This window comes from Lonchura striata, chromosome 13, assembly GCF_046129695.1.
Source record: "Lonchura striata isolate bLonStr1 chromosome 13, bLonStr1.mat, whole genome shotgun sequence".
NCBI lineage: Eukaryota > Metazoa > Chordata > Aves > Passeriformes > Estrildidae > Lonchura > Lonchura striata.
In genome coordinates this window covers 21,381,825-21,402,851 of record NC_134615.1, presented here as the reverse complement: position 1 = coordinate 21,402,851, position 21,027 = coordinate 21,381,825, and positions in this window count along the sequence as shown.

Sequence of the window (21,027 nt, the reverse complement as noted above, 5' to 3'; positions counted from 1 at the left end):
TTCTGGATACATCCAAGGCCTAAAAAAGCAGAGAAAATCTTGCCTGGATTGGGGTTTAAATACAAAATCTTGGCCGGGGTGGTCATTTCTGGCTGCTGGCGTGCCCCCCTGATTCCACACGGTTATCAACAAACGCCCGTGGGAGATAGCAGCCCCAGCCGAGCCCTGGCTGGGTTATCAGAGGACAGACAGTAGTTGTAGTTCCTCCAGCCAGAACAGCCAAGGTCTCAGGGTTAAAAGCCAAGGGTCAGCATAGCCACTGCCCTGTGGGGCATGGATTAAATCAAAAATTATCTGCGAGTGGCATTGCTGCAAAGCAGCCCCGAGCATCCATCTGGGGGCTCAGCTCTGGGCATAAATCACCTGGCCTGGGCTGGGCTTGGGCTTCCAGGGCTGCCTTGGCTCTTCCAGCTCTGCTCCTCGGTGTTGGTGGTGTAAATCCGGAGTGAAAAATCCAAGTGAGTTGCATTGAAAGTGGATTTTTCTTCTGGATGAGTTTTTTTACTGCTGTTGCTGGCTGCAGTTGGAAGTTTGGCTTGAAATCCGCTGAAAAATTTTGCTCAGCTCCATTAAAATCAATTTCAGCCTCTACCATCGTCAGTGTTTTGCTGGTTATTTCCAAATTCACAGCTTTTCCCTTTCAATCAATACATTAATCATGGAAGAGGGAGAAGGAAGAACTAAAGAGCCATAGATTAATTTAAATTGGCAAAGACCTCTGGGGTTGCCAAAATCCCAGCACTGCCAAATCCACCCGTAAACCGTGACCCTCAAAGGCAGCACCACCTACCAGGGATAATCCTGAATTTTATTTCAATTATTTCTCCAGGTTTATTTATTTAAAAAAAAAAAATATGGATAGGACCACACTCCTCAGACCACTTCTGACTCCAAAATTTCACTTGTTCACAACTGTTTTAATGATGAAATTACATCTGAGAATGGATTTTATTTGTCTGAATTCCTGGCACAGGAGGATCCAGCTCAAGAAAAAAATTCATCAGCTGTCACATAATTTTGTTCTGCGCCTCCAAGAAGCAAGCTGGGCTTAAATTTGTTTCCAGTTAACTGCAATGAGCAGGAATAGAAGTCCGGGCAGCTGGAAGGAAACGTTTCAAGGCTATTCCCCAAAAACTCCAGCTGGTGGCAGCAGCAATTTCTTTTCCACCAAAAGTTAAAGAGAAAACTAAAAGGAGAGGGGAAAAAAAAGAAACAAAAAAAAAAAAAAAAAAAAAAAACAAACCAAAAAAAACCACCAAACTAGAAAGGATAAGTACAAGCAACATTGTGGAAATCTCAGGTGTGCTGCCTGAAAATGAGATTAAAAAATTTTATTGCGTCCTTAAAATGGGGAAAAATATCCCATCCTTGCTGGATTTGAAGCAACAGCAGAGAGCTGATGACAGAGAGCCCTGGGATGGATGTGTCTGGGACAGAGCTGTGCTGAAAGGGCCCTTGAAAGCTTCCTCGGGGCTATCAGGTGCCAGCAGGGATGGAGTGACCCCTGAGGGGAGCAGATTTCCACAGGAGCTCCCATCTTCCCTCTCTGGGGTTTTCAGGATAGATGTGGCATAGAGGAATGCAAGCCCGTGCTTGGATTCACAGATTCACAAAGGGCAGCGGCCACAGGATGGGATTTGGAAGGAAAAATTCCTCCCTGGCATGTCCAGAAAGCCACGTGGATGTGACATCTTAAAGGTGACATTTTGGCTTTGATCAACACCCCTCCCAGATGTTCCTTCCAAGCAAAACTGCATTTTCAGTCCCTTTAAATCCAACCTCAAATCTTCCCTTTTTCCTCTGTCTCACCTGTAGCATCTCATCCTCCTTGGATCTCCACTTCCATAAATTCCAGCACTTCCACGAGTTTTTTCCTCAGCCTCCAGCTACACCTCCAGCCCTAAACGACACCCTGGCACGTTTTCCTGGGCAGCCAGGAAGTCTGGGAAGGGCTCACTCCTGCTGCTTTTCCTCTAATCTTTGCATCCCTTTGGGAATATCTCAGTGGAAAAGAAACTCTGCTTTCCCATTGGCACCGTTTCGCTCCCAGAGGAGGTTGGAGGGAATTTTGGAGCTCTCCAAACATGCAGGCACAATCACGGCTTCTGTGATTGAGTCGTTTCTCTCTAAATAAGTAAATTAACTCTAATACCCTTATTTGCTATCAACCTTATAAAACATAATCAAAGCCAGATGTCTCTTCCTTAACCTGATGTGCCATAGATGGATTATTTTTTCCAGACTTTAGGAAAGTGATTTTGCTCTCTCTCTGTATGTGTTCCTTCTGGTGAATTCACCGTAGGATCTGATGGGAAGAAATTTGGAAATGGATAAAAGATAAAAAATCTGGGGTTTTTTATGGATTCAGGTTCAACCTTCCAGGTCTTTTTTCTGTGTGTGGGTGGCTTCAAGCCTGGAATGGTCACTCTGAACTCAAGGAGATGGCAAATCACTGAGTAATTTCAGCTCACAAGGGTACAAAAGATGCCAAGTAAGAGTCCCCACACCAAGAACCTCCTAAACAGCCTGGTGGCATCAGAAAAGTCATCCAGGACTGGAATCACAGAGAGGATTTGGTGTTGGTGCTCTTGGGTGGATTTCAGCGATAGTTTGGTTTGACACAACGGGAGCCGAACACAGGAAAAAAAAAATTGCCATTCTGTCATTTTCTGCTATTTCCTTTTATTTTAGGTGAGTTCAGCTGCATCACAAGGCACTTACTGAGATGAAGCTGGACTAACAACCACACTGTGCTTTGTTTTTAGTCCCTCGGTGCTCAAATGCAGCTGCCAATTTCCCTTCAACTCCCTGCAAACAAGCACGGGATCGCTGTTCCACACCAAACTACTCCAATCCTGAAACCTAGACCTGGTTACCTCACAGGCCCACTGTAATTAGGCACAGGGAAAGCCTGGAAAAACTGTAATTACACTTCAAACCATGCCTTGGGATTGAGTTTCCTGCACCAAGGCTGCTGCTGGCAGGACAGGAGGGACGGGCAGGCACAGGGTGGGACAAAGCCACATCCATGGATCTCTCCTGGCTCACCAGGGGCTGTGGTGGTGGAGGATTCCCTGAGGTCTTCACTGTGTCCGTGGGGATTTGGGTACAAAAATTGCCTGGCAAGGACAACTACAAGCAACACTGTGGAAATCTCAGGTGCACTGCCTGAAAATGTGATTAAAAATGTTTATTGCTTCCTTAAAATGGGGAAAAAATCCCATCCCTGCTGGATTTGAAGGAACAGCAGAGAGAATTGACATGGTTTTGGCATGGGGATGGGCTGAGGTCGTAGGGACAGCTCAGCAATGATGGCAGGTATGGGAGAGGGTGGAGAGGAACAAGAGGAGCTGGAACATTTCCCATTTATTTCATTGTCTTTCCTTCAAGCCAGCTGAGAAATGAAAGGACCCTGTTCTTCTGATCCCAGACTCTGCACCCCCTTCGAGCTGCAGGACTTGTTCATGGAGTCGTTTTAGCTCCCAATTAAACTGAATATTTCTTTTACACAAACAGCTTTTCCCCCAGCTGGGCTGATAACCCAATCATAGTGTTTGTGTGAAGTTTCTGGGGAAGCAATTTGGGGTTTCGTGCTGACAGTCAGGCTGGTTCCTCATCCGAGATCCTGATTTTGGATTTTGGAGGAAGAACACGTTCACAGAGCTATTCTGAGCTCAAGGAATCTTCATTCAGGTGGTTGCCCCCAAGAACTCACCCACAGACTGCTCCTGCCTTGGGGTCAGTCTCCTTGGCTGGATCTCCTACGTAATATTCCAGTTCTTTCTCCAAATGAAACACAACAAAGCCACCATGGGTCAGAACTCTCATTTTTCCAGGGATTATTTAGCGTGGATGCCCCTGCAATATGGGTAAATCACTCCTTCATGTGGCCAATTTTAGCAATGCTGAGATGGCAGAAGGTCCTGCTGAACCAAACTGGTTTTGTCTTAATTTAATCTGATAAAATCAAACAGCAGGGTGACCTGGAAAGGATTTGAAGAACCATTCCCAGCTTTGCTCAGCCAACACTCTAAAACAACCCAAATTTCAGAACCACAACAAAGTTTAGGACATAAATTCCATTCCTCCTCCATCCTTTTGCTCCAGGAACACTCCCAAGGCTGCTGGTTGAGTTTCACCCTCAGATTTATATGAATCACATCAGGTTTGTGAGTTTGTCTGATGCCATTAGGGTAAGGCCCTTTGCCCACCTGATTTTCCTGCTGATTTCCCTAATTCCAAACATGGAATGCCTCTCCAGCAAGGCAGCCTTTGAATTTTTTAGATTTTGGGATGTTCCTTTTCTTAGAGAGCAGGGGAGTGAAAGGAGAGAGGAGCTGGGATATCCTCGATGTTTTTCCACTCTTTGGCTCTTGAAACAGAGAAGGGAAATGTAGGAACAAACTGGATTTGTGGTTTTGGGGCTTAGCAAGCAGTTTATGCAGATTCCCAGCAAATATCCTTGCAATCCCAAAGTCTGTCCATCCTTTGTCCAGCTGACTTTCCTGCTGACTTCCCTAATTCCAGATGTGGAATGCCTCTCCAGCAAGCATTTCAAATGCTTGAAAATCAGCAAAAAAAGGCAGGGAAAAAACCCTGCACTGAAATTAGAGGTATTTCCGTGGGATTACCAAGGAATTAAAGGCTAAATCTGGCGAGGAAGACACCAAAAGGCTGCTGAGGGAAATCGTGCTGCATGTCAAAGCAATTTGTCCCAAAATCCTGACACGAGGATGCCCTGACGGAGAATTAGTGGGAACGGGGTTGCTCTGAGGTGTGACCCTTTCCCTCCCTTGAAGCACAGGAGGTTCCTTGGTGCCTGCAGCTTTGAAAGTCAACATTCCCAACTCAACATTTCCAACTCAACATTCCCAACTCAACATTTCCAACTCAACATTTCCAGCTCAATATTTCCAACACAACATTTCCACCTCAGCATTTCCAACTCAACATTTCCAACATTTCCAACTCAGCATTTCCAACTCAACATTTCCAACTCAACATTTCCACCTCAGCATTTCCAACTCAACATTTCCAACATTTCCAACTCAGCATTTCCAACTCAACATTCCCAACACAACATTTCCAACTCAACATTTCCAACTCAACATTCCCAACTCAACATTCCCAACACAACATTTCCAACTCAACATTTCCAACACAACATTTCCACCTCAGCATTTCCAACTCAACATTTCCAACATTTCCAACTCAGCATTTCCAACTCAACATTCCCAACACAACATTTCCAACTCAACATTTCCAACTCAATATTCCCAACTCAACATTTCCAACTCAACATTTCCAGCTCAATATTTCCAACACAACATTTCCAACTCAGCATTTCCAACTCAACATTTCCAACATTTCCAACTCAGCATTTCCAACTCAACATTCCCAACACAACATTTCCAACTCAACATTTCCAACTCAACATTTCCAGCTCAACATTTCCAACTCAGCATTTCCAACTCAGCATTTCCAACATTTCCAACTCAGCATTTCCAACTCAGCATTTCCAACTCAACATTTCCAACTCAACATTTCCAACTCAACATTTCCAAGTCAACATTGGCAATGCCCCAGCCCTGGAGCAGGGGGATCCCGTGATGGGCATCTGGTTCTCATGTTCAATCTCAGCTCTTCCACTCGGGCTCGGGTGACAACGGAACAATGCTCGCCCTGCAGACCGACTAATTAGGCTGCATCTGGAGCTAATTAAGCGTGGAGTCGGCGAGAGGGGAGCACTCCCCTTATCAAGCCAGCAGCAGGGGCGAGACAGGAGGAAAAATCGCTGCTGATAGGGGTTGGTTTTGCCATGGAAGCAATTTAAAGGAGGCAATGGAAATTGGAGTTTTATCCCGCGGAAAAAAGGGGAGTGGGATTGGTCCCAGGATGATGAACCTGGGCTGGTTTTTTGTTTTATGGAGAGGGGGAAAGGTGGGAGCTGGAGATATTTCAAATAATTAATTAAGATTGGCTTTGAACTCTTGCTTCTGTGTGTAATGTATGGGCATGGAGATGCCTCTTCAGCATTAATATAATTTAATATTTTAGTTCCTGATACCCCGTGACATTTGTAATTAAATAAACTGACCTTTGATAGGTGAAATACACTCTGATCTCTCTTTTTTTTTTCATGCTATTAAAAGGAATTTCTATTGTTAGATATTCTAATCTTAGTTTTGTTTGGTCAAAACTGGGAGAAATATGGTTTCCATCACTTTATCAGCCACTAATTAGGACGAGGCTGCATATTTTTTAATAGCTGGACAGTTTTATTTTTTCAGTGAATGAATTCTTGTGGAGGTCCAGAAAACTCAGAGTACAGGGAGTCACAGGAGTTTAAACATGAAGTAGCAGAGTTTATTTTTGATGCCTCTATTTTTCATCATAACACTTGCAATGCCAATAAACGGAGAGAAATCCTCCAAACTCCACAGATAAATTTGTCATGGCTTGGTTCAGAAGAGTAAATTATTTTTAGATGCATTTTAATTCCTCTTTTCTGACCTGGAAACATTTTATTTTCAGGATGGAAATGATTTAACTGCAGGTTCTTCTCGAAAAGAGGCTTTTTTGATTGATTTTTTTCCCTTCTTTTTGCTGTTTTTTTTTTCTAGGAGCCATCCCCAAGAACTGCCTGGGATCATCCAGCTTCACACATGGATCCCTCCAAGGCTGGAATTCCCACAGCCCTGGTGTTCCTTAGGGCTCGTTGCTCCTTCTCAAGCTGCACTTTTTAAATCCATTTTGCTGGGATGAGAGCTGGGTTTCTGCCAAAGCTTTTTCAGGATTTAGAGCTCTTTGTGCCTCCTCCAAATTTTCCTCTCCGTGCTGGGAGTGTCCAGCTCTGAACATTCTGCCTGTCATGCAGAGGGAAAAGCCCTAAATCCAGATAAATCCCCCAAAACTGGTGATTCTTTGTCTTATGTTTTAACATATTGTACATCAAATTTATTAATATTTGGGGTTTTGATCCTATTGGTGGCATCAAGCTCCAAAAGTCCTCTGCTCCCAGCCCACCTCTGATCCCAGCACTGGGATTGATTTCCATGGTTTTTTCCCTTTGTCCTTCCCTCCTTCATGGAATCATGGAATTGTTGAGGTTGAGAAATCCCTCCAACATTATTGAGTCCAACCCTTATCCTGGTGGTTCCAGGGCCACCATGGAACCTTTCCCATGGGATTTTGGAGCAGTTTAAAGCCGAGCTCCAGCCTGGGATGAGGAGGGGAGAAAATACTCACAGAAATGCTTTGTATCTGTGTAAAATGAGCAAATCTTTCCTGAATTTCGAGATTTTGGGATGTTCCTTTTCTTAGAGAGCAGGGGAGTGAAAGGAGACAGGAGCTGGGATATCCTGGATAGTTTTCCAGTCCTTGGCTGTTACCTTCAAACAGAGAAGGGAAATGTAGGAACAAACTGGATTTGTGGTCTTGGAGTTTAGCAAGCAGTTTATGCAGATTCTTGTTCCTCAAGTGGGGAACATGGGCTGGAATTCATTCCCAGCAAATTTCCTTGCAATCCCAGAGTCTGTCAATCTCCAGATTTCAGGATTCTGGCGCAATTTGCCACATTAAACTCTGGATTTTCCTGAGCACAGACATCAAGGATCAGACAGTTCCATTTCTAGCTGAACGTGTGTGTGTGTGTGGGAGTGAAAGGTCACCTCAGGCTTATCTCTAAATAAACCCAGGAAACTCCAAATCAGCTCCTTTTTTCTTTTTCTTTTTCTTTTTTTTTTTTTTTTTTTTTTTTTTCTTGGTGCAGCCTGGCAAGGGGCAAAGCAGCCTGGACAACTTTTTCTTAATATATCAAATATTCCCCACTGGAGCATGACCTCAAATATTAGCTTTCCACCTAGCAAGACTAGACAGAAGCAGGGCAAAGGCACGTCTGTTCCTTATCCCTGATGCAGGAAAAACTATTTAGATCTACTTTTTTTTTAATTATTATTTTTTTTCAGCCCCTCCTGGGCATGTTTACTTTCTTTGGGGCTCATGAATGGCGGCTTCAGAACCCCCCTCATTGTGATTTTCCCCGAGTCCCTCCAAACATCCCTTTCTCTCCGTGCTCTTTCAAAAAGAGCCTTTTTTTTTTTTTTTTTTGCCCTCCCTCCCCCGTGTTCCTGCGTGTTGTGATTTCACTGAGGCTTCCAATGGTCTTCAACAGTTCATTTATGCTGGGAGCCTTCTATAAACTGTACAGCCATGGTCTCCTCACACGGCCACCCACCGACCCAGCCTGTCTAAACAGCATCTGTCTCCATCCCAGACACATCCAGCCAGCTCGAAATGGATTGAATCCAGCTTTTTTTCCCCCCTTTTTTTCCCCCCTCGTCGTGCCCTCCTGCAAAGCCAGGGTGGGAGTCAAGAAGGGGGCACCGAGGTGGGATTGGGGTGCTCCTGGTGCACCCCTGGGTTTGTTTGGGGAGCCCTGCAGGAGCTCCATCCTTCAAGTCCCACCAAATCTCCCCACAGGGTGCAGATGCATTATTAGTGACGGGAGCCTATTTAGCCTTAATCCCAAATGCATTATCTGGAGAGTTTGACTTGGCTTTTTGACTTAAGGTATTGGAGGTTATTACCTCTGGAATGCAGGAGTTGCTCTGAAGGATCTCTCCATTTGGGGAGAGGGCAGGGATGGATGGGTTTTCCTTGCTCAGGCAATTTGGACACATTTTTGAAAGATTAAGTCAGATCAGCACTTGAAAGGCTCAGTTACCTCTTGAGTGTGACAGCACAAAACCCATTCCCCTTCCCAAGAGCCTTGTTCAGCTTGGAAAAAAACCTGAAAAAATTAAGAGTGGGGTTAATTTTGCTTGGCAGCTCGGAGAGATTTGCTAAACCACTGTTTTTCCTCCTATTTCACCCTGCAACATTGTCCAAAAATATTCCTGCCTGGAGAAAGAAACTGCCTTCTGAAGTCACTGGGTTTATCCATGTCCATGTCAGCACTTTGAGTGCAGCAAAAATCAGAATTCCAAGGGCTTTTCTGGCTCTCAAGCCTGGGGAGGTGTCACCTCTCTTAATTAGGGGAGCTGTCATTACAGGTAGAAGGTGTTTTAGGGAGAAAAGGTGATGGTTCTGGGCTGTCAAGAGTTTGGCTTGAAAATAGGAATTGAATTTGTAATTGAATATGGGAAACAGTCATAAAATTCCAGCTTTAAATCTGTTGGAATGATCAGCCTGCCCTGGGTCCAACAGAGCAGGGATGTTAAAATTGATGAACACATCTCAGATAAGCTTTGATTTTCTTTCATTTTAATTTTTGAGACAAAATGTTAACTTGGAAAGTTTTGCCTTTTGCCAGGTCCTTCTGAAATCAAGCAAATGTGCTGTTTGCTTTATTTATAACCTATTTGAGCTATGAAAGTAAAACAATACAAAAATAAAGCTGAAATGGGAGCAATTGCCTCGGGGTGAAAATACTGGTTTTTAATAAAGCAGGAAAATAACACATAAATTAAGGAAATTTTGAAAAAAAAGGAAAAAAGAGAAAGAAATACTTAACGAAGGGGATGGGAGGGATAAAGTTTTCACTTTGGAGGGTAGGATTAGATTGGATATAAGGAGGATATTCTTCCCTGTGAGGGTGGTGAGGCCCCAGCACAGGTTGCCCAGAGAATCTGTGGCTGCCTCTGGAGCCCTGGAAGTGCCCAAGGCCAGGTTGGAAAGGTGTGGAATGAGATGAGATCCCTTCCAACCCAAACCATTCCACGATTCCATGATCTCTGGGACAGAAGGGTGTGCCCACTGCCAGAGCTGTCAGCTGAGCCAGTCCAGCAGCTCCCAAGAGCTGCTGATCCCTACACAACTGGAAGAGTCTGTTGACATTCCTGTATTTTGACATTCCCTGATTTATTTCCAATTTCAGGTGCTTGAAGAGGTGCATGTTTTGCTCTCCAGCCTTGTTTCAGCACTGAGGGGATCTGTTGTGAAGCGAGGCCTGGCTTTAGGAATAAAAGAAAGGGATGTGCTTCCCTGTGCTGACGGCACTTCATTGTTCTCGTGCCTCCTCCAAGCCCAATTCAGATTAGATTCACTATCAGTCATGATTATGGAAAAGAAGTGATAAAACGTGGCTTGGAAAAAAAATCATGTTTGGACAAGAATTTGCTGACATATTGTGGAGTGATAACATGATAGTGAAAATAGCCAGATCCTGCCTGGCCTGGCGTCTGGAATCAGTAAAAGGAGGCAGCAGGAATATTGTAAGCTGACTTCTGTTCCCTTTCCAGCACAAAATCGGCACCTTTTAGGATTTTTTTAGAAACCCACCGATAGGATTTGCATTGAAAACGTGCCATTATTCCCCAATCTTGGCTCCAGCTTGGATTGCATTGCAATCATTTCTCAGTGAAGTCCTGGGGGCGTTTTTGGAGGCATGAAAGGAGGAATGGGCAGTTGGGTTTGCCAATCCCAGCTGGAGCATCCACAGCTGGTGCTGGAGGAATGCTGTTGTGCGTGGAGAAGGAGAGCAGGGTGACCCTAAAAAATGAGAAAACTGCATGGTTTTAATCGGGATTTAACCTAGGAATTCTGATGATGGTGGTGGGAGGTGCTGCCTCACCCCCTCCACATCTTCTGACTTCGAGGGAAATGGGGTGGACAACTTTCACTTCTGAACCCAGAGCCCATTCTGGCCAAGGCTGATAAGCACAAGACCACGTTATTATCATTGCAAAATCCTACAAATCTGGAGAAAATTGGTGTCTGGGGTGAAAAATAATGCAGCTGGGAATGCTGCAGAGCCTGGCTGTGGTCAGTCTCATCAGGCTGGTGGGTGGACACCACGATTCCATAATTCTGCTCCCCTAAAAACTCATTTCCTCATTGAGAAAGAACTTCTCCTTGAAGTTACTTTTTCCTTGGTTGTATTTCATACACAAAGAGGGAATAATTGGAAAGACCTGGACTCTCCCATGGCAATTCCCAGGCTCTCAGCCACAATCTGGTGTTGAATGAGAATTTGCATTTAGAATAAGAAGAAAGGGGATGAAGCAGCACAGAAACCTAGACATGGTTTTAATATGGCAGTGGATGCACAAGATGGGCTGGAGGTCTGCTTTTCACTTGCTGAAAGTCTCCATTGTGTTCGGATCTATCCCTAACCCCAAAAATTATTCATTGGGTCCTCTACCACTTCTGCCAACACTGTGATTTGTGGAGTATTGAATCTCTTCAGTAAGAAGGTTTCAAACTCTTTTTTTTGAGGGGCTTTGCCATAAAAAAGTGATTTTTTTTGCTTAATTCCACCCCATCCCTCCTCATGCCATGCCTTTTTACACCTCAGCAATCACTGCCCTTCCACAGGACACTGCTTCTCCATGCCTTGACCAACCTTTGCTTTGCAGCCTCTCATTTGGGGCAAAACCAGAGATAACTGAGCATTCCAAAAGAGGAGAAGAGAGGGAACAGCTCCTGGGGAGTGGGCGCGGCGTGGGTTCTCCATAAAATGCTATTTCTGTCGTTTTATGGCTGAGCGTGTCTAAAAGAGGATTCTTTTTGCAGAAGGTGAAAATGCCACGAAACGCCTGGGATCCTCTTGCATCTGGAGGAATGTCCATGTTGCAAGAGACCTCTGTAAATATTTATACCTGATGACTTTGCAGCTGGCTATTAAGTGCCCTGGTTGTTCCTGTAATGCTGCTCGCAAACGGAGATCTGGCATTTAAAGGATGAAGCACAAATTGTTCCCTTGGCCCTTTGCTTTTGGTCAGAGAATTTACTCAGGGCTGCTGATGTCACTGGGGAAACATCCTCTCGCCCCCTCTTCCCACGTGTGCACAACGAGCAGAGATCTCCCTGGTGGAAAATGGGAGGAGAAGTGGGAAAAACACCCCAAACAGACCCGTTTTGGGGCTCCCAAGAAAACACGTAGTTAAGGGACCTCTGTGGGGTCACCTCCCCATGGTGGGGTGTTGATGGCACCTGGTGTGGGTGTTGCAGCCCCAGCTGCTCTTCCTGTGGTTGGATGCTGGCCAAGCCACCACGGCAGAGTGACCTGGGAGTGATGGTGACTCACGGGCTCATGGTTTTGTCACGGATCTGCTCCTGACAAAACCTTTCCTGGGCCGGGGGTGGTGTTAACCCCTTGCTGCTTGGCAGTGGGGACGGTGCCAGGTGGGTTGTTACAGCTCAGGGGTGCTCAGGTGAGGAGGTAACAGCCAAAATCTGCTTCAGTGTGGGATTGGGATACTGGGAGAGGAAATACCCACAGAGCCAACAAGTTTTTTTTGGGATTCATTACTCCAGGGCTGGGGCAGGGATCAAGGGAATACTGAAAACAGCCACATCCTCGTATTATCCATCCTCACTACAAATTGAATTCGACCCCAGGCATGTGAAAACAGCACTTTATCATCACCACAGCCAGTGCCAGTGTCAAGGAGACCTTTGTGGCCTCCTGCTTGATGTAATTTAATAGTTCAGCTGCACCTTTGGCTGGACTAAAATCAATCCTGAGTTTGCGTTGGGCAGCCAGGAGGATTTCAGAGAGGGGACAGAAACCATTAAGAAACCAAACAAACCACAAAGTGCCTCGTTCTGACTTTCTTCTGAAAGGAGCCACTTTCAAACTTCTCCTTTTGAAAAGTTGTCTCATCGTTGGGCTAATTTGGAACTAATGAAAAATAAATCAACCCCCTCAGGGCCTGCCAGGAGAATCCTGGGTTTCATTCTGCTGGAAACGAAGCAAATAAACCCAAATTAATCTTGAAGTGCTGAAATACTGGCACAGAGTCTGTTTCTGACTGGGTTTTGGGGACTGAGGGAGCAGGTGATTCTCACTCTGCAGAGAATCACCTGGAGTAAAACCACCCAAAGCTGCTTTTTATTTATTTGATCCCTCAGAAAAGCTGCCACATTGCCTTTGTTTGACCAGGCTGCTCCTTCAAACCATTTGGATTAATAATTTGAGTGATACTCTCCTCTGCCTGTGCCCAATGCCTATAAATTCCTACATCACAGCCCTCTAATGAAATCCTTTGTAGCCTTATGACCAGTCATGAAAGCCAATGGAATAATTTTTCCCAAGAATGCGTTCCCGGAGTCCCTCCTTTCCTCCTTCCCTGAATTTAGGCTCCGTTAGCATCTGCTTTCCAAGTAATTATTTTTCTTCCTAATTTAGATCATCCTTTGAGTGCTGACACTGCCAGGAGCCAAGCTTAAAGGGGATCCCTTGGGATGGGCTTGGGCTGTGGTTCACAACTTTGGGATCCTTGCGAGTTTATCTTCAGGACCTTTCAGCTCAGAAAGGAGAAAAATTATATAAAAATTATATATAAAACTTCACAGCTCGGATTTTAAACAGAAAGGATGTGCTGTGCTGGGTGTAAGTAGAATATTTACAGTTCTAAGGCAGGATGATAGATGCCCCTTTCAAATAGTAAATAAAGGTTGAGTGTTAGGAAGAAGATCCATAAGGATAAAACTAAAAATGGAATAGTCTTTTTTGAGGAAAACGAAGCTGGGACACAAACCCAAAATAAATTTACTGTTTACTGAAACACTGTGGAGTGGTTTAGATATTGTTACAAAATCATTTTGATTGTCTGTGCTGAAGATTTGGGTCAGTGGGGCTGTTCCAGGTTTCCTAGAAAACTTAAACTCAGCCCTAATAACCATGGGGAGGTCCAGACAGCTCTGGCAAGGCTGAGGAAAACCCAGATTCCTGCAAAACACAGAGATTTTGAGAACGGGAGCGCGTGAACCCACCTGGAATTGCTTGGTCTGAATTCCCATCTCCGGACATGCCTTAAAACCTGTCCCAGCTCAGACTGAACCAGGCAGCCCATCTGGAGCTGTAAAACGAGGGGCTGCGAGGGGCACGGAGTGCATCTCTGGCAGGCAGGGATTCCTCAGCTTTCCCAGGCTCACAGCCCTAAATCCCCACTGCTGAGCTCCCTGTTCACAGCCCAGCCTCGGCCATAAGGGCTTGTATCAGCTTCAGGCACTGGGAAAGGCAATTCCTCCTCTCTCCAGTGCCATGAGAATGCAAAATACTGCTTTGCATTCAAATTCAGCCAAGGAGGTGGAAAATAAAACGTATTGGCTTCGAATGGCTTCAGAAAAGGGGGAAATAGATTTGGAGTTGTCTCCAAAGTTTATGTAGGTTATTGATTATGGGATCTCTGTGCCAGGAAGAAATGAGGAAAAGCTGCTAAAAGAGTGATGTGGGATGAGAAGGTGATAATGTGGATATCAGTCCAAGGGCTGGCATTGATCCATGCAGGGATGCAGCAGTCCTGGAGGAAAAACTCTTTTTGTTGGAGAAGGGAAACCTGAATGTTTTCCACGGGTTAATCCTGGTTTAAGTAACGGACTCCACAAAATGTGGAGGATTCCTGGTGCTGGAGCCTTGCTGATGCTCTTCCCACAGAAGATTCCTGTAAACCAAGCAGCCCTGGCTCAGAGCTGGCTGTTGCCTCTCTTTAACAGGTGAGATGAGTTTTTCAACCTCCCAACACTGGAGCAGGAGCTGTGACCCAGCCCTTGCCTTGGGATCCAGGGTGCCCTGAGCAGCAGATGGAAATGTTGGAAGAGGGAATGACACTGAGGGAGTATGGATGTGGGTTAGGGAAGGACCCAGCCCCACTTCTGACCACTTGGGGCTTGTATTTGAAGCACCCTGGAATTTTACACAGCTCCAGGTTTCATCTGGGTGCAAGGGAAATTCAGATTTTTTTTTTTTTTTTGGGGGGGGTGTGGATAGGACTGTGGGAATTCTTCCCTGGGAGGGTGGTGAGGCACTGGAAGAGTTTGCCCAGAGAAATTGTGGATGTCCCATCCCTGGAGGGGGCCAAGGACAGGTTGGATGTCCCTGCCCATGGCAGGGGATGGAACTGGGTGATCTTTAAAATCCCTTCCAACCCAAACATTCCATGACTCTCTGCTTCTATTCTTGAACCAATCTCCAAGGTGCCCTACCTCCATTTCCACAGATGATTCCTTCCCTGGATCTGGATCAGGCTCAAGTGCTTCAGCAAGAGTTTATTTCTCTTCAGAGACAGATTTAATATTTAGGACAAACATTTCCTTTGGCTTTGCTGTTTGGGCTGGGCACTGCAGGGCAGGAGAGCAGGATTGAATCCAACCACATCTGCTGAAGTCCACTTAAAGTGTTTGCAGACCCCAAAACCTCCTTGAAGAGACAGAAGGGTGTTTTTTGCCCTGGCTGCACAATGCAAAATTAGCACAGCGTGTTCTGATGAGAGAGGGAAGCACAATCTTCTTCTCTGAGGTTACATTGCACAGCCCCACCACTAAAAGCATGGCCTGAGCCATCAGCAACTGTGAGAAATCCCTTTTGGAAAGTGTGTTTGCTCTCCAGGATGCCTGGAAAGGCTTATGAACACTGAGAGGCTCAGCCTGGTGACCGCAGCTGCCTCCCAGCCCAAGTTTGGAGAGAGGACGGGCTCAGGTATGGCCAGAAGCAGCAGCAGCACCACAGTGCTGCCCTGGCAGAACTGCTGCTGGCAGCCAAGAAACGGGGGCCTGGAGGCATCAGAAATGCTCTGGACTGTCAGATCCGTGCAGAATAAAGCCAGGCTTGCAGCAGGAGGACAGCTGGACACAGAGCAGCTTCCCCTTGGCTTGCGTTGCGCGGTGCCGCGGAGCTGCGGTGCCGGGGCAAAACAACAAACAACAGTCAGTGACATTTGGGACATGAGGAGACGACTTAAAATAGCCTGCCTGAGGTGTTTTTTCCCCTCCTGTGGCACAGGTATTCTCCTCTTGCCCTTTTGATATTGTCCCATTGCTTTTCCCGGACTTGTGTTTGTGTCCCTCCCTACAAACTTTCTCAAAATCCCCTTTGCCCAAAGCGGTGCTGGAGGCGTCACCAGCTCTTGCAGTTTTCTTGTGGGACCCATCATATATGGCTGAGGGGGCTTAAAGGGTAGGAATTGTTCCTGTGAGGGTGGGGAGACCCTGGCACAGGTGCCCAGAGAATCTGTGGCTGTTCCTGGATCCCAGGAAATCTCCAAGGCGGGGTTGGACAGGGCTTGGAGCAACCTGGGATGGTGAAAAGTGTCCCTGCCCATGCCAGGGGTGCCACTGGATGGCCAAACCATTCTGAGATTCCATGAATTGGAGAATTTCCTATCCCCTGTTTGTTTTTTTTTTTGTTGTTTTGGTTTTTTTTGTTTGTTGTTTTGTTTGTTTTTTTTTTCATCATCATGGTTTCTGCTGTAGAAGATTCCTTAAACATCAAAGTTTGTGCCAGCAGCCAAGGAACAAAAAAAAAAAAAGAAAAAAAAAAAAAAGGGCTGCAAAAGCTTTCCGGAGTGACAAGAAACTGCTGGACCCAGTAGGAAGTAGGGAATTAAGAGGACTGCAAATATTGCAAATATTTTGGGGGCTGCAAAATTCTTTAAACTTCTGCTTCTGAGGTACTAAAGGGATCTGTGCCCCAGGCAGTGATGGGGACACAGAGCTAAACCCCAGGCCATGGGTGTTTGAGGTAATTATTATTTATTGTTATATTTTGCAACTGAGTTAAATAAGAAAAAGCTGAAAGCTTTATCACTTGCTGGAACTATTTCCTCCCTTTAAACCTTTGAGCAATAGAGATAAAAAGTGAGTGTTACTTGTGATGGTGGGGGAAAGAATGCAATATTCTGTGTGGTACTGTCTGGAAGAGCCCCTCTGCTCTGGCCTTGCTTTCTACCCCTCAGCCCCAGGCAGGGAGACACAAACTCATCTCTTTAAGAAGTGGAGGCCACTCATTTTTAACTTCGAATCCTATTTCTTGCCTTTCTCTTTTGGCTTGTTTTGGGTTGTTAATTTAAGATGTTTTTTTAAATTGCTTGTAGTGGTTTTGGGTTGTTAATTTAAGGTGCTTGTTTTTAATTTCGAGATTTCTTGGTTAATGTACTAATGAGTGTGGTGGGTTTGGTGTTGGTTGTTTGTGCACTCCCTTCTCTTCTTTAAAAGAAAAAGTCAAGTCCCAGAGGGGAGGGATGGAGAAATACCTTAATATTAGAAATGAAATCCTCTTATAAACTATCAGACAGATTTCTATTCAATTGCAAAAGCAACCAATGTTTGGCATGACCAAATCTGTGCTAAACGTGGAAAACACATCTGAAAAAATAGGATGGGCACGAAGCTGCAGCACTTCCAGTGGGTTTGGATCCGTGGAAATTGTTAAATTGGGCTGAACATTTCCCCTCTGCCCCTGGAGTGCAAAGACTCCTCTTCCTCTGGTGGGGCAGTTAAACTGGGGACCTTGGGAGAGAAGATAAAAGCAGCTCTGTGTTTTGGGAGGCCAAAGATGCACAGCCAGCATCCCTGAGAGGACGTGGGGATTAGGGGAATACGTCGAATTTCCAAATTTAGAGCGGAGGACTGGCTTCCCATAAACAAAAACTGCTTTTTAAAACGAGATGTTAGGGAGATAATGCACCAAAAAAAAAAAAAAAAAAAGAGAGAGAGAAAAGTTTGCCTTTGTGACTAAATTCTGTTATTTTGCAGCCAACCTTCAAATGGGCTGTTGGTGCAAGTGAACAAACGCTTCCTGTCTGTGCGTCCTCATGGGTGGTCGCGTTTTAAAATGAAATATCCAGGCTGACAAATGCCTTTACAAAGGCCAGATTATAAACTGTAAACCTACTGTCAGCTGGGCAAGGAAAAAAACTCCAAATGCCTCTTATACCATTTAAAGATTTAGTTTGGCTTCAACACTAAAGCACTTCATCTTGAAGGAGAAAGGAGCTTAGAGTTTATAAATTGTTGTTTGGGCTCTAGTAAGCTCTGGATAAGGGAATCTCTCTGCTAGGAAACAAATGACCTTCCCAAAATTTAGGGAGCTCTGGGTATTGTTACGGAGACAAAATGCCTTGGAAAAATGTCCCTGGAATACAAAGGGATTTGAGACAGCTCTGTTACTCTTAACATACAGTTCATACAGCTGCAAAGGGCAAATCCTACAGTTTCAGTCTGTAAAAAAAAGGGTGGAAAAAAGTTAAACATATCAGGGTAATAAAATAAAAGCTGTTTAGGTTGTCCCTCTCTGTCTAAATCTGCTCTAGACTCGCTCTTGTACAGGGTTGTTGAACTCAGGCTATATTATATATATATATATATATATATATATATATATATATAATCCATAATATTTTGGCAAAAAACTCCCATAATTTCCTATATTCTCCTCAGTGGTGATTGCAGAGGGAAGTTTTGTGGAAAATCCGGTCATTTATGACAATGTGGTTGGCACACTCAGCAAGTTGAACCCAAAGTGGAGGAACAATGGAACTCCAGGAGGAGAAGCCGTGGGCATTGCACACCCTTGTGTCCACCAAGCGAAATCCTGCAGCTCCTTTGTGCTCTCCTGCTCAGTGGCAGAGTTTCCAATCCACCCTGAGCTTGGAATTTCCCTGCAAAGATCTGGTTCTCTGCGCTCCAAATGCCTTCCATGGCCTCCCTTTCTTCCATGGGTTGTGTTCATGGATTTTGAACTGGCCATAGGATTCACAGGCAGAAAATTATATTTACTCTGCAAATCCTTGCTGTGTTCCTCTTTCTGGGTTTTTTGGTTTGTTTTTCTATTTTTTTTTTTTCCAGGAATGTTGCAGGTCATGCTGCCCTTGCTGGAGGCAAGCAGAAATTTTGGTGGAAATCATCAGAGCCAGGAAAGTTTAGGGATGTACATATTGAGCTGGGTGGGAAACAGAAAGGAAAACACCACCTCCATGGGTTTTAATGTTTAATTTTCCTCTCAGTCATCTCATGGCAACCAAGGCACCAATTCCCGTTCCTTTCCCTGGGTGTTTTTAGTACTGGTGTCCATGCTGCTGAGCACAAGTCTTTGACAATTTTTCCTTGGGAAACCACCACCTCCATCGTTTGAGATATCTGCTCTAAATCCTGGAAACCACGTTTTTCTTGTGCCTTTCTCTTTTTTAAGGAGACTGAGAATCCTGCAGAGCATCAAACCAATTATTTGAGATGGCTCTTGGCAGGTTCCAAAGGGTGTGAGGTAGAAACATATTCAATTTTCTAAGCCTGTTCAATTTCCATGCCAGAGGCTAAAGTTTGTCGGCACCAAATTCCATGGGACCTTTGGAAAAGATGACTATTCCTGTGCCCATCAGATTGTTGTAGGGCTTGAATGTGATTCCTGCTGGGGCTCAAGGCCCTCAGCTGTCCCTCCTCTCCTACCCAGAGACCCGATGACAGTTGTGCAGCTGCATCCAAAGCTTTTGTCCAAAAGGAGCACAAAGGAAATTGCTGGAAAATCTTCACAGCGGATCTCCCTCCGCCCACGGAGTGGTGGGAATAAACATCACAACTTCAGATCTTGGTGAATGCAGATAAATTGAGGCTGAGCTGATAAGTTAATGACACACCAAAAGCAGATTGCTTTGGGGACTGAAGGGATAAGTGGGCAACGAGCAGAGTCCTGGAATCCTGACAAATCCTGGAATGCTTTGACGTTCTGTCCCCCCTGTGCCAGGAGGGAGCTCCTGCCGTCCTGTGTGGTGGGAATCTGGCTCTCAGCACCAGAGCAATCCTCTTTTTAAGGCTTCTTCACCCAAGCATGTCCAAAGGGATCCAGTTCTCCTGGAATGGTTTCTCCAGGATATTCCCTGCCCCGTCCATCCGCTCTGCTGGGTCTTTTCCCTTTACTCCCCTTAGCTCATGCCTTCACTCTTGTTGTCCCAGGAGATCTCACATCCTCGTGTTCACTTGGAAAATGGACTGAAGTGAATGAAGAAAGTGGAAAGTTGGGGAAAAACATCTTTAAGAAACTATTTTGCAAATTATTCCTACCCTGTCTTTCTCCATGGTGCCCCAGGGTATTGATATATGCTTACAAATCCTCTCTGGGCTATCTCAGAGGTCTTTTCCAACCTCAACAATTCCATAATTCCATGATTCTATGCTTTTACCATATTAAAGTGAGCATGATATTAAAAGTAAGGTCTTGAAGACCAATTTTATTCCTGTACAGACCATGGCAGAATTTGTGCTTCCCTTTGAAAATTATAATAAAGATCTGACAGCTGAATGACAGGACCTCTGACCTCCAGCCCGAGCTGTGAAATCCTGCTTGATCCTCCTTGTATTCCTGCTGGAATTCCATCTCTGCAGGGAAGGATCTCCTCAAAACTGTTCCTTGTACACTGCTGCTGACAAACCAGAGCTGCAAAGTCCTTTTTAATGGGAAGAGTTAGAAAAGTTGTATTAAATTCCAACAACGCTTCCCTGGAACAATCAGTCTGTGTTTGGATTGGGTGAGGTCCCAACAGCGGGGGCCAGCACAGTGGTTTCAGTGGCCATCTCTTGCTTTAGGGACACTGTGAGGTGACATCTCTTTGCTTTCCCTCTGTCAGATCCAAGTGATCCCATTCAGGACGGGATGGAGTCACTGAGGTTGATTATTTTCCCCCTGCACCCTGGATTTGGGGCAGTCATGGCTGTAAATATAAGGTTGCTGTTACTCTGAGGTCCAGCTCTGGTGGTGTCCCGAGCCACCTGGTCCTTCTAGGAAAAGCCAGAATCTCCCACGGACTTCCCAGGACTCTACAGAGCTGGAGGCAGAACCTTTGCTGGTGGAAAATTAATCCAGCAGCAACATGCACCAGCTGAGGATTCCCAGCATTTCTCCAAGCCCTGCAGAAAGAATCTGCAGGAAGAAAACCAATAAAAAAATGAATCCTCCTCTCCAAAACATTCCTCCAACTGCCCACACGACTTTATCTGTTTTCCTTCTGCATGGGCTGTTCTTCCCCCTGCCCCCCCCAGTTTTTTCTTTACAAGCTCTTGCTGCCACAGCAAAGGCTCTGTAAGATGAATCCGGGTTGAGACATGGAAATATTTCGCATTTCACAGCAGTTTCCTCAAAATCCTGGTGTCCTGCAGCCTGCTTGGGATTGCTGGACAAGGCGCCTGGTGGCTTCCTCCAGCCTCCTGTCACAGCCTGGAGAGGGGTGGGGGCATTAAGCCAGACTTTTATTTTAGTCTCCTTTTCAAAGGAGTGGAGCTCTTGAGAGCACCCAGCTGACAGGCCAAAATTCT